This window comes from Mirounga angustirostris, unplaced genomic scaffold (assembly GCF_029215605.1).
Source record: "Mirounga angustirostris isolate CCGP_5_RB_7025 unplaced genomic scaffold, mMirAng1.0.hap1 SCAF_7, whole genome shotgun sequence".
Classification (NCBI taxonomy): Eukaryota; Metazoa; Chordata; class Mammalia; order Carnivora; family Phocidae; genus Mirounga; species Mirounga angustirostris.
In genome coordinates, this window is record NW_026991715.1 from 61,663,563 (window position 1) to 61,675,930 (window position 12,368).

The 12,368-nt window shown below is 40.3% G+C and overlaps 1 protein-coding gene and 1 pseudogene across 1 annotated transcript in view; both read left to right on the forward strand.

Moving 5' to 3' along the window:
• Positions 1–12,368, forward strand: part of FAM151B (family with sequence similarity 151 member B) — a 109,265-nt gene that overhangs the window by 87,981 nt on the left and 8,916 nt on the right. The window lies entirely within an intron of this gene.
• On the forward strand, positions 5,400–6,395 carry LOC123835228 (selenoprotein W-like; annotated as a pseudogene).

A 12,368-nucleotide genomic window follows, 5' to 3' on the forward strand; every position in this document is an offset into this window, starting at 1 on the left:
TTGCTTTTTGCTTACTATTTGATACATGCCCAATATAGATCTTCTTACTCTTTTTTAAAGTTAGACTGCTGGATGAGCAAAGGGTCTGCAATGAAAAACAAAGAACTGTCTCTGACCAAGCTGGTGACTCTGTTGGGAATGGGGGTCTCCCAGAACAGAGAAGACTAGAGAATCCGGGCAAGACTGGGACAAGCCTTAGTGAGAGAAGTCTAGCACATGTTATGCCAGGAAGGAGAGCTGAGACAAGAGCTGTTCCTGCAAGGCTGAGGTCATAGCTCCTACTTAACAAATATGTAGAAGGAAGAAAGAAAACTAAGGAGTGATCACCTGGTTAATATACAATACTTAAACTATTTTTTTTTAAACTTTGAAAATATTTGGTGAGCATTTTTACAATGTAAAATAGTAGTGTGATGAAAGTAACTAATTGTTACATTCTGCATTAAAGTAATGTTTAGGTGATGATAACTACTCATGGTACAATAGGATTTTTGATGGTTTATGGATTTAAGTCAAGGGTGTTCCATTTCTTAAAGAACAAGGAGGTTAAGAACTAGAAAATTAACTAAAACTTACTATCACTTTCAGTTTTTCTTTCAACTCAAAGGAAATAATTTTATTTATTTTTTAAACATTTATTTATTTATTTTAGAGAGAGAGAGAGCACTAGTGGGAGGGGGAGAGGGAGAGGGAGAGAGAATCTCAAGCAGACTCCATGCTGAGTGTGGAGCCTGATGTGGGGCTCTATCTCAGATCTCCCCATCCTGAGATCGTGACCTGAGCCAAAATCAAGAGTCAGTCACTCAACCAACTGCGACATCCAGGTGCCCCTCAAAGGAAATCATTTTAAAGCATGCAGTGTTAAAATGAATTACAAGGCCGTCATACAAATGTCATAGAATACATATCTTTAAATTCTGGGAAAGATATCTATGTGTGAAGGCTCCCTGGAATAAAAACTACCCTTTTTGGGGGTTTGAACCCCTTTCTAGTGGTTGAATTTTTAGTGTTCCTTGATCCCAGTTAAGATTGATTGTGTTTGTGGGGTGCCTGGGTGGTGCAGTCGGTTAAGCTGGTTACAGCTCTTGGTTTTGGCTCAGGTCGTGATCTCAGGGTCATGAGATTGAGCCCCACATCGGGCTCTGTGCTCAGCACAGAGTCTGCCTAAGACTCTCTCCCCTCTCCCTGCTCTTTCCACTTGCATGCATGCGTACTCTCTCTCAAATAAATACATAAATCTTAAAAAAAAATAAAGATTGATTATGTTTGTGACTAGGTAAGAGACTTCACCCAGGATGTTACCAAAGCCACATTCTGTGCAGTTTCCAAGATCTTATGCAAGGCAAGACAATGATTGAATTCTAATTTGAAAAGACCAGGAAGACGTTTCCAGCATTCTAATAGATTTGTTTGCCATCCTGACCAGCATTTGGTAATGAGTTAATCAGCGTGGATGGAGTTGCCACTGGGCAGGTTATTTCTTGGAAATGGACTGGACACATTCCTTCCTCTGATCCCTTGCTTGTGCATTTTGTCCTTTCCTGCCTCCTCTTCTCCACTGCACTTTTCTAAATCTCGCAACTCCTTGCAAAGCCAGCTCACCTCCTCCATGGAGCCTTTGCTTACCATCTCAACCACTGTGGCATACCCCTTTTGTGAGCTCCTATAATACTTGTAAGTAGTAGTCATTTGATCCTTGCTTTGTATGTGGACTTCTCTTTACGTGCCTTCTCAGCAAAATGCTAATCTCTAACATCCAGGTCCTATCGCCCATCTCTCCATTGCCAACAGTGTCACCTCAGTACAGGCAATGAGCAGTGGATGCCTGATTGACAGCCCCGCTCAGCATGGTGGCTCATTTTAAACTCTGTAAGAAAAAAGAAAAACCAGCATGCAGCATCCAAACTCAGCTTGAAGCTTATGTTGAGATTCCCAAGATATTCCCATAGTCTCATAATAAATACCCTGTTAGCTTAGGCTGACATGAGAAGGCGTCTGTTACTTGCCTTACGAAGATAATGTGGACCTGACAAAATTACATAAGGTTCTAGAATGTGGTTGTAAAAGGCAATGTATAACTTCTCAGGTGATCACTGATTTGAACAGGAAGCCTTGGGAGCCCCTGGAATTGATTAAATGACTCACAAAGCTTTTACTGAGTTTTGAGTGTATGGCAAGATTCTAGATATATGAGTATAGCAAATGCTTTTGGGGCTCATGTCATATCCCTTGGGCCACCCCGAATTTTAGTCAGGCTCCAATGACCTAATAGTGATGTTGAGAATGCAGCCTTTTTAAAGTTTTTTTTTTTTTTTTGAAGATTTTATTTATTTGACAGAGAGACACAGCGAGAGAGGGAACACAAGCAGGGGGAGTGGGAGAGGGAGAAGCAGGCTTCCTGCTGAGCAGGGAGCCCGATGTGGGGCTCGATCCCAGGACCCTGGGATCATGACCTGAGCCGAAGGCAGACGCTTAACGACTGAGCCACCCAGGCGCCCCGAGAATGCAGCCTTTATTTACTTATTTTTTTAAAGATTTTATTTATTTATTTGACAGAGAGAGAGCACAAGTAGGGGGAGCAGCAGAGGGAGAGGGCAAAGCAGGATAGAGGGTGGGGGGGTTCTTCCAGAATTATTATTTCTTTTGATATTTTATTAATCTCATATCTTACTGAAGTGTTCTTTTCTTAGCTAAGTATGAAGAGGTGGGATTGGGCACATTTTGTACCACATCCTTAGTGATCTGTAATTATATCCTGTCATTCAAATGCTATTCTATTCAACTTTGCAGAGCTTAAACATCCCTTAACATTTTACTTCTCCTAATACTAAATGGAACACTTAGGTGTTCACAAAATTATCTTGGAACATGTCATGAGAATAAACAAAATGAATTGAAGTTATCATTTTGTACTTGGGGCCAATTATTTTAAAGGAAAAAGAAGGGGAACTTAATTTTTTCATCACAAAACTAATATAACAATATTTTAAAAATTGGGGGATGAATAAATACATCATCCATAGAAATATACTATTAAAATTTGCTATTGTACTTTTGTACATTTTTATGATTGGCCATATTATAGATATATTTTTTACACAATTGTAGCACTCAAAAATTTTTGATTTAAATCCTTTATTGAGCCAATTTTGGAGCTTTAAGAAGTCATCTTGAGGAATTTGTTCATCACGTAGAGTATTCTGGGATTATAGGTCTTCACTATCCACTAGACAGAGTTCTAAGGGAAGGCTGTATTCCTGGTTCCCTTTCTCGAGTCATTTATGTCTTCTAGCCTCTTTTAGGTCAGGGAATCTTGGTTGTCATGTTTATGAAGGAGGTCACTATAAAATTTCTTAAAATACCAAGCTCTTAAAATGTTTTAATGATTTTTTTTAAAGCTTTGTTTAAGAGAAATATGCACCATGAAAGCAAGGCATTGCTTGGATTTGCATTTCAGAGTCTGGGCAAGACCCTTCTTCACTCTTATGTTTTTATTTTTATTTTCTTCCAAGTCTTATAATAATAAGAATTTACCTTCAGAGATGATGGTGGGCCTCAATGTGGGTCTTGGCATTTATTTTCACTGTGCTTTCAGTGAATTTTTACTATGAATACTCTTGTCCTTCAATCCTCGGGAGTTTTTCTTTTATTATTTCTTTAATAATTTATTTGTTTCCATTTTCCCTATTCTGTTTTTTTTATCTTATATTTTTAGCATATTAATCCTCTTGGATTAATCATGTATCTAATTTCTCTCCTATTATGCATCTTTTTGTCTTTTCTACTTTTGGCAGGATTTTCTCAGATTATCTTTCAACTTCGGAAGAGATTTTTTTTTTCATTACTAATATTATATTTAAATTTTTTATTTATTAATTTTTAACAACTGGGATTTATTGAAAATATCAAAAGAAAGTACTTCATATACGCAGTTGCCAGCAGAACCAGGTAGCTCGGTAGTATAATAAAAGGTGGCTAGGGACGCCTGGGTGGCTCAGTCAGTGGAGCGTCTGCCTTCAGCTCAGGTCATGGTCCCAGGGTCCTGGGGTCGAGTCCCTCATTGGGCTCCCTGCTCAGCGGGAAGCCTGCTTCTCCCCCTGCTTGTGCTCTCTCTCAAATAAATAAATAAAATCTTTAAAAAAAAAATAAAAGGTGGCTTATCAGGCAGTCTGTTGAATGGAATATGCTGCTAAGGAAGCTGAAGCGTAGCCAGGATACACTGAGCATTGACTTTTTTCCTTTTTTTTTGTGAGAACTAACATCATATTTTTTTAATTTCCAAGAACTCTTTTTTGGCACCTGAATATTTTTTTTCTATAGTATCACTCTTTTATTTCACAGATAACATTATCTTGTTTACTCTGAGGCTATTAATAAGATCATTTTGAAATTCTCTTCTTTTAGTTTTCTCTGAGTTCATATTTTCCACATCACATTCTCACAGTTTTAAATCTAGTGGAAGAGAGTCTTTAAAAATGTAAGCAGGGGGCACCTGGGTGGTGCAGTTGGTTAAGCGTCTGCCTTTGGCTCAGGTCATGATCCCAGGGTCCTGGGATCGAGCCCCGCATCAGGCTCCCTTCTCAGCGGGAAGCCTGCTTCTCCCTCTCCCTCTGCTGCTCTCTCTGCTCCTGCTCACTCTCACTCTCTCTCAAATAAATAAATAAAATAAAATAAAAATACTTTTAAAAAAATGCAAGCAAAAATTCCCAGAGTTTGATTTCATGGCCTCTGATTGGCTCCACTTGGGTTATTTGCTCATTTTTGAACCAGGTACTATGTAGGGAGATGCAGTTTCCACAGTTGGTTGGGTGTGGATCAGTGTTCTTCCCCTAGCGCTAGACAGAGAGCTCTATCAGAACTGAAAGTGAGAGCGGAGTCAGGCTTCAAAGAAAACGAGGAGGCTGTTACTAAGGGAAAGAGCCAAGGGATATTGGATGGCCAAAAAATAGTAAATATCTCACTAAAGTGCCTGGCACAGGGCTTTGCTCTGCAACAAGCTGGTCCAGAGCTCAAAAAGCCAGTGTCTGAATTCCTGCAGTGACCACTTACTCTCAATTTCAAGGAACCCAGCTAATATCCAGACAACACTACTTTTTAACAAAGTCTTACATTATGCCAAAGTCTAGCTTCCTTCAGCTTCTTCTGTGATCTCTGTCCTTTGGGCCTTTGAGTTAAGTGAAGGCAGTGCTCATGTTCCCAGGTCTGTCTTTTCAGATTCAGCATCTCCTGTTGCCATAGCTATTCCTAACCTGACAGCATTTTGAATCCTTTCTCTATCTTAGATCTTTTTTCCTCTAGGTTTGTGCATTTTGGTGTAGCATGAGCAGCTTAGTATAGAGTATCGTCATGTAGTACAGTTGATTCAAATTGGTTTCTGAATGTAATCTAAGAATATGTAAATAACTCACTTATTCACTCACTATGTATTCAACCTAGAACACTGGTCCACTAGAACCACTAACGAAACCCACAGATCCTGCTTCTGTGCGGCAGCCCCGAGCAGCGGAGCTCACCGGCCCTCGCCTGTCCCGTCCCCAACCAGGGCCCCCACCGTCACGGTCGTTTATTGTGGCTCTTGAGGCTACGAGTGTTGGTACCCTAAGCTCAAGAAGGTAGAAGATGAGTTCCCCAGATGCCTGGACATCTGCGGCAAGGGCCACTGGCTTCTTTGAAGTGAACAGAGGGGACGGCTACGTGGTCACGGAGAGCAAGTTTCTGAAGCTTGTGGCCGCCGTCAGGGCCACCTTGGCTCAGGGCTAATGTGCCCTGAAGGCCGAGTCCAGTGACCTTGGCCTGGCCCCTCTTGGCAGACGCTTCAGGACAGGAAGGACTGAAATGTCTCGTGGACGCCTGGGCTTTCCCTGATGGCCCTGCGGCCGCCGGGTGGGGGCAGAGACTGACGCCCATGGTCCCTGCCCTCGTGTGTGTGTGTGTGTGTGTGTGTGTGTGTCCCCGGGAGTGTAGCTCTGCGCCCTGCCTGCCTTGCTCCTTCCTCTCCCCACTTTTCCCCCGTATCTCCCAGCCCCGTGGCCACTCTCTGGCATTTGCGGTGGTTGGGTTTGGGGCTTCCTTCTCAGGGGGTGGCCAAGAGAGGCATCTGGGTGAGTGAGATGCAGATTTCAGCAGTGTTTGCAACGGTTCACTATTCAATAAACATTGGATGAGTTTAACAAGGAAGGAAGGAAGTTAAAAATCCTAATACCCAGGCCACACACCAGACCACAGTTGGGCTCTCTGGGATGAGGGGATGAGAACTCAGGCATTTTTAAAGCTCCCCAGGTGATTCTAATGCGCAGCTAGAGTGGAGAACCCCACTGCTCTCCTATGTAACAGACCTCCTTAAGAATATAATCTCAGTGCTCACAGGTTTCTTAATGTATGTTTTTTTTAAAGATTTTATTTATTTATTTGACAGAGAGAGACACAGCGAGAGAGGGAACACAAGCCGGGGGGGTGGGAGAGGGAGAAGCAGGCCTCCCGCTGAGCAGGGAGCCCGATGCGGGGCTCGATCCCAGGACCCTGGGATCATGACCTGAGCCGAAGGCAGACGCTTAAGGACGACTGAAGCACCCAGGCTCCCCAGTGTATGTTGTTTTTTTTTTTTTTTTAAAGATTTCATCCATTTATTCATGAGAGACAGAGACAGAGAGAGAGAGGCAGAGGGAGAAGCAGGCTCCCAAGGAGCAGGAAGCCCGATGCGGGACTCGATCCCAGGACCCTGAGATCATGACCTGAGCCGAAGGCAGACGCTTAACCATCTGAGCCACCCAGGCGCCCTCCCCAGTGTATGTTTTTTAGAAAGTGAATTTGAAATGAATTTGAAGCATATTTGCATCATTTGCCTCTGGCTAACCTTATTCACTTTTTGTATAGACTATTCATCAAGTCACATCAGGGAAACCTAGGGAAACCATTTGGCCATGTGTATTTATTGAGGTTTCTGGAAAAAGTGATTGTATTAATACTGGTTGAAGCCTTGCTCTTATGTAATTTTCTCAGTTTGGTTGATAACTCCTGGAGGATAGTGTCTTGAGTTTATTTCATTGACCTCACGTAGCACCAAGAGTAATGTTATGTTCTGGCTTTTGAAATGACTTTGAAGAGCTTTTGAAATTATTTTCAACCAAAAAGTGTAGTCTTTTAGGACTATGAATTAGAAGCCATTGTGAAGCTGCTGAGTTTTATAGAAAAGCCTTCGTTTAGACTGACATTTATCTTGTAACTTGGCAGTAGGAAAAATTCTGAAACATTTGCCGAACAAAGGTTAAGGCCAAACTTAACTCAGTGTGATGTTTATAAAGCATAAATCTGCACAGAAAGGGGGTAGATTTATTATTTATGTTTAACTACAGTGTCTATTGTGTGTTGTAAAATGTCATATTAAATAAAGTAGACTCACTGAGGAAAAAGGGAAAGGAGGGAGGTTGAAAATAAGGGAGGGAGTAAGTCTAGTGAATCTTTGTGGCAGCCTTCTTTAAACTGTCTCCTGACATTTCCTGACTTTAGAACATTTTTGCCAATTTTTATTTTGAATATTTTCAAACATGGAGAAAAGTTGAAAAGAATATTGCAGTGACATCTGTATATCCTTATGTATCCCCAATGCCTGAAAACCATGAGAGCTGATGGTGCAGCCCTTGTTCAAAGGCCAGCATGCCTGAGATCCAGGAAGAACCAATATTTCAGTTCAAGTCCAAGGGCAGCAACAAAAGCTGATATTCCACTTTGAAGGCAGTCAGGCAGGAAGAAGTTTCTCTTACTTGGGGCAAGATCAACCTTTCCTTCTATCAGGCCTTCAACTGATTGGATGAGACCCAAGCACTTGAGGGGGGGTAACTGTCTACCTATTTAAATGCTAATCTCATCCAAAAACGCCCTCACAGAAACATCCAGACTAATGTTTGACCAGATATTCTTGGACACCTCTGGCCCAGTTGACACATATAATTATTAATTGTATTAGTTTTCTCTTGCTGCACAAAAGTATTATCACACACTTAGTAGCTTAAAACCAACACATATTTGTTATCTCACGATTTCGGTGAGTCAGGAGCCTGGGCGTGGCTTAGCTGGGTCCTGTTCTTAGTGTCTCACAAGGCTGCACAGGGTGTCCACCAGGGCTTTGGTCTCATCTGAGACTTGACTGGGAAAGGATCTGTTTCTAAATTCACTCAGGTTGTTGGCAGACTTCAGTTCTTTGAGGGCTTTGATTTCTTTTTATTTTTTTTAAAGATTTTATTTATTTATTTGAGAGAGAGAGCATGAGCAGCGGGGAGCGACAGAGGGAGAGGGAGAAGCAGACTCCCCGCTGAGCAGGGACCCCGATGCGGGGCTCAATCCCAGGACCCTGGGATCATGACCTGAGCCAAAGGCAGACACTTAACTGACTGAGTCACCCACGCACCCAGAGGGTTTTGGTATCTTGCTGGCTGTCAGCTGGAAGCCATCCTCAGCTCCTAGAGGCCACTACCGTTCCTTGCCATTGGGATTCCCTAACATGGCCAGTTACTTCCTCAAAGGTAACAAGGGATAGGGGGACTCCACTTTGACAGAAGCCACAGTCTTATGTAATTTAATTACATAATCAGGTGCATAAACATTTATATCCTGTCACCTTTGCCATATTTTATTCTCTCGAAGCAAGTCACAGGTCTGCTCACACTCAAGGAGAAGTCACATAAGGGCATGAATACCCCGAGGTGGGGATCATGGGAGCCGCTTTAAGCCTGTGCACCACAATTCTCTATTTAGACTTAAGAACTGTTAACATGTTGCCATATCTGCCTTCTCTCTGTCTCTCCACACACACACACACACACACACACACACGCAAACACACACATTTTTGTTGAACTATTTAAAAATACTTATCATGATTAACATTACCCTCTAAATACTCCTTTATCTCCTAAGAATAGTGCATTTCTACATAACTGTGATATTATTTTCAAGAAAATTAACAATTACTTTCAAGAAAATTAATAATTCCATTCAATCATTTAATATTCAGATCAGTTTCAAATTTCCCCAAACACATTTTTTATAAATTTTTGAAATCCAAGATTCAGTCAGGTTTCATGCATTACTTTTGGTTATGTTATTTCCATTTCTTGGTCTAACTTAGTTATACCACCAAATTAAAAAAATTGGATTCTATTGTACATACAGAAGAGTACAAAAATCATTGGAAATGGTAACCAGCATTATAAGGAAGAAAAAGAAATAATGAGTCTAAAGATTGTAAAGGAAGAAAGAAAACTGTCTTTATAGATGACACGATTGTATATCCATAATGAAAACCCGAAAGCCATTAGAATAAAAAAATCAGCAAGATCTCTTGATATAAGGTCAATGTGCAGAAATCATTTCTATATACTAGCAACAAAAAATGAAAATGAAATGTAAAAAATATCAATTATAATACCACGGCAAAGCAGCAAATTCCCAGAAACAAACCCAACAAAAGAAGTGTAAGACCTCTCCTCTACACTGAAAATTATAAAATGCTGATGAGAGAAATTAAAGAAGACCTAAATAAATGGAAAGATGTTAACTTTCAAAAATTAATATTTAGATTTATAATAATTCCAATCAAAGTCCCAGCAGGTATTTTTGTGGAAATTGACAAGGTGATGCTAAAATTTATGTGGAACTGCAAACCATTGGGCAAGGCAATGTTGAATAAGAACAAATTTGGAGGATTTATAGTGTAAGATTTCAAGACTCACAATAAAGCTAGAATAATCAAGATGGTATGGTATTAGCTTAAGGAAAGACAGTTCTATGGAATAAAACAGAGTCTAGAAATATATGCAAGTATATATTGTCACTTGATACATGATAAAAGCACCACTGCAATCTAATGGGGGAAAATATAACCTTTTCATAGATGGCCTTGGAGCAATGGGGTATTTATGTAGGAAAAAAAAAAAAGGAAACTTGATCTCATCGCACATCATATACAAAAGTTAATTTCAGGGTGCCTGGGTGGCTCAGTTGGTTAAGCGACTGCCTTCGGCTCAGGTCGTGATCCTGGAGTCCCGGGATCGAGTCCCGCATCGGGCTCCCTGCTCGGCAGGGAGTCTGCTTCTCCCTCTGACCCTCCCCCCTCTCATGCTCTATCTCATTCTCTCTCTCAAATAAATAAGTAAAATCTTTAAAAAAAAAAAAAAAGTTAATTTCAGGTGTATCATAGACCTGGCGGTGTGAAGAGCAACAATACAATCTCTAAAAGAGAAGAGAGGAAGGAGTCTCCCTGAATGTAGAGAGGCAAACATTTCTGAAACAGTAAACAAAAAGCGTTAACCATAAAAGAAGAAAAAGCCCTGATAATTGAACTTCATTAAAATAAAGAATGTTCACGAGAAGACACAATTAGGAAAGTAAAAGAAAGCCACAGATTGAGAAGATAGCTTCAGCGCTTATATTTGACAAAGTTCTCAGATATTCAGAATACCTGGAATTACAAATCACCAAAAATAAACGAAAAAAAAATAAAAACAACTGAAGCTTAAAAAAATGGGCAAAAGCCAACAGACACATGAAAAAGTGCTCAACATCACTCGGCATCAGGGAAATACAAATCAAAACCACAATGAGATACCACCTCACACCAGTCAGAATGGCTAAAATTAACAAGTCAGGAAACGACAGATGTTGGCGAGGATGCGGAGAAAGGGGAACCCTCCTACACTGTTGTTGGGAATGCAAGCTGGTGCAGCCACTCTGAAAAACAGCATGGAGATTCCTCAAAAAGTTGAAAATAGAGCTACCCTATGACCCAGCAATAGCACTACTGGGTATTTACCCCAAAGATACAAATGTAGTGATCGGAAGGGGCACCTGCACCCCAATGTTTATAGCAGTAATGTCCACAATAGCCAAACTATGGAAAGAGCCCAGATGTCCATCAACAGATGGATGGATAAAGAAGAGGTTGTATATATACACACACACATTGATGGACATTGGAGAGGGTATATGTTGTGGTGAGCGCTGGGTGTTATGTAACACTGATGAATCACAGGGGCGCCTGGGTGGCTCAGTCGTTAAGGGTCTGCCTTCAGCTCAAGTCATGATCCCAGGGTTCTGGGATTGAGCCCCACATCATGCTCCTTGCTCAGCGGGGTGTCTGCTTCTTCCTCTCCTTCTATCCTGCTCATGCTCACTCTCTCAAATAAATAAATAAAATCTTAAAAAAAAAAAAAGACTGATGAATCCCAGACCTGTACCCCTGAAACAAATAATACATTAAATGTTAATTAAAAAAATAAATTAAAAAATGGGCAAAAGTATTAACAGTCATTTTATATAAAATTATTCCCAAATGACTGAGAAACATAAGGAAAGGAGTTCAACATTATTGGTTATAAGAGAAATGAAATTAAAACCACAATGAAATACCATTACACACTCATCAAAATGGCTAAAATTAAAATGACGACAAATCCAAGAGTTGATGAGATTATGAAAATATTGAATTCTGCATATATTGCTGCTGAGAGTAAAGTGGGTACAACCACTTTGGAAGAGTGTTTGGCGCCCTCTACTAAAGCTAAGCGTATGCCTGCCCAGTGACTCAGCAAGTATGCTCTAGAGTGTCTGTGTCCACCAAAGTTATGTACAGGAATCAATCATAATGCCAAACTAGAAACAAATATCCACTGACAGGAGAATAGAAAATATAATGTGCTATATTCATACAATGGACTACGGTATAATTAAAAAACCACTATTGATATGTGCAGCAATAAAGATGAATGTCGCAGCCATTATGCTGAGCAAAACAGGTCAGGCACCAAAAAAGTCAGACACAGAAGTCAGATGAAGTTCAATTTTCTGGAAAAATTAATCAAATGAAATAGGAGTTAGAATAGTGTGTGTGTGTGTGTGTGTGTGTGTGTGTGTGTGATGTAGACTGGGAACGGTTATCATGGAACTTTCTGAGATGCTGAAAGTGTTTTATATCTTGATGTGGGTGGTGGTTACAGGGTGCATATAAGTCTAAAAATCCATCTAATGGTATACATTAAGATTTTTGCACTTTATGCATGTCTCTGTGTTACCCCACAATAAAAAATGTTTTAAAAGAAAATAAATATAAACAAACCCAAAGTTTATAACTCCGAATTTTCCCAAATTGAACAGCCCCTGCTCTTTTCCCATCACTGTCCTAAGTGTAACCATGATCCTGACTTCCAACACCATAGATTAATTTTCCTTGTTTATGAACTTTATGTAAAATGAACTTTAGAGTGTTCTGTTGTTTCTGTTTCTTTTACTCAACATTGTATTTTTGCCCATTTTTCTATCAGCTATTTTCTTTTCTATTCCTCAGTATTTTTTATATATTATGGAGACTGAAACTT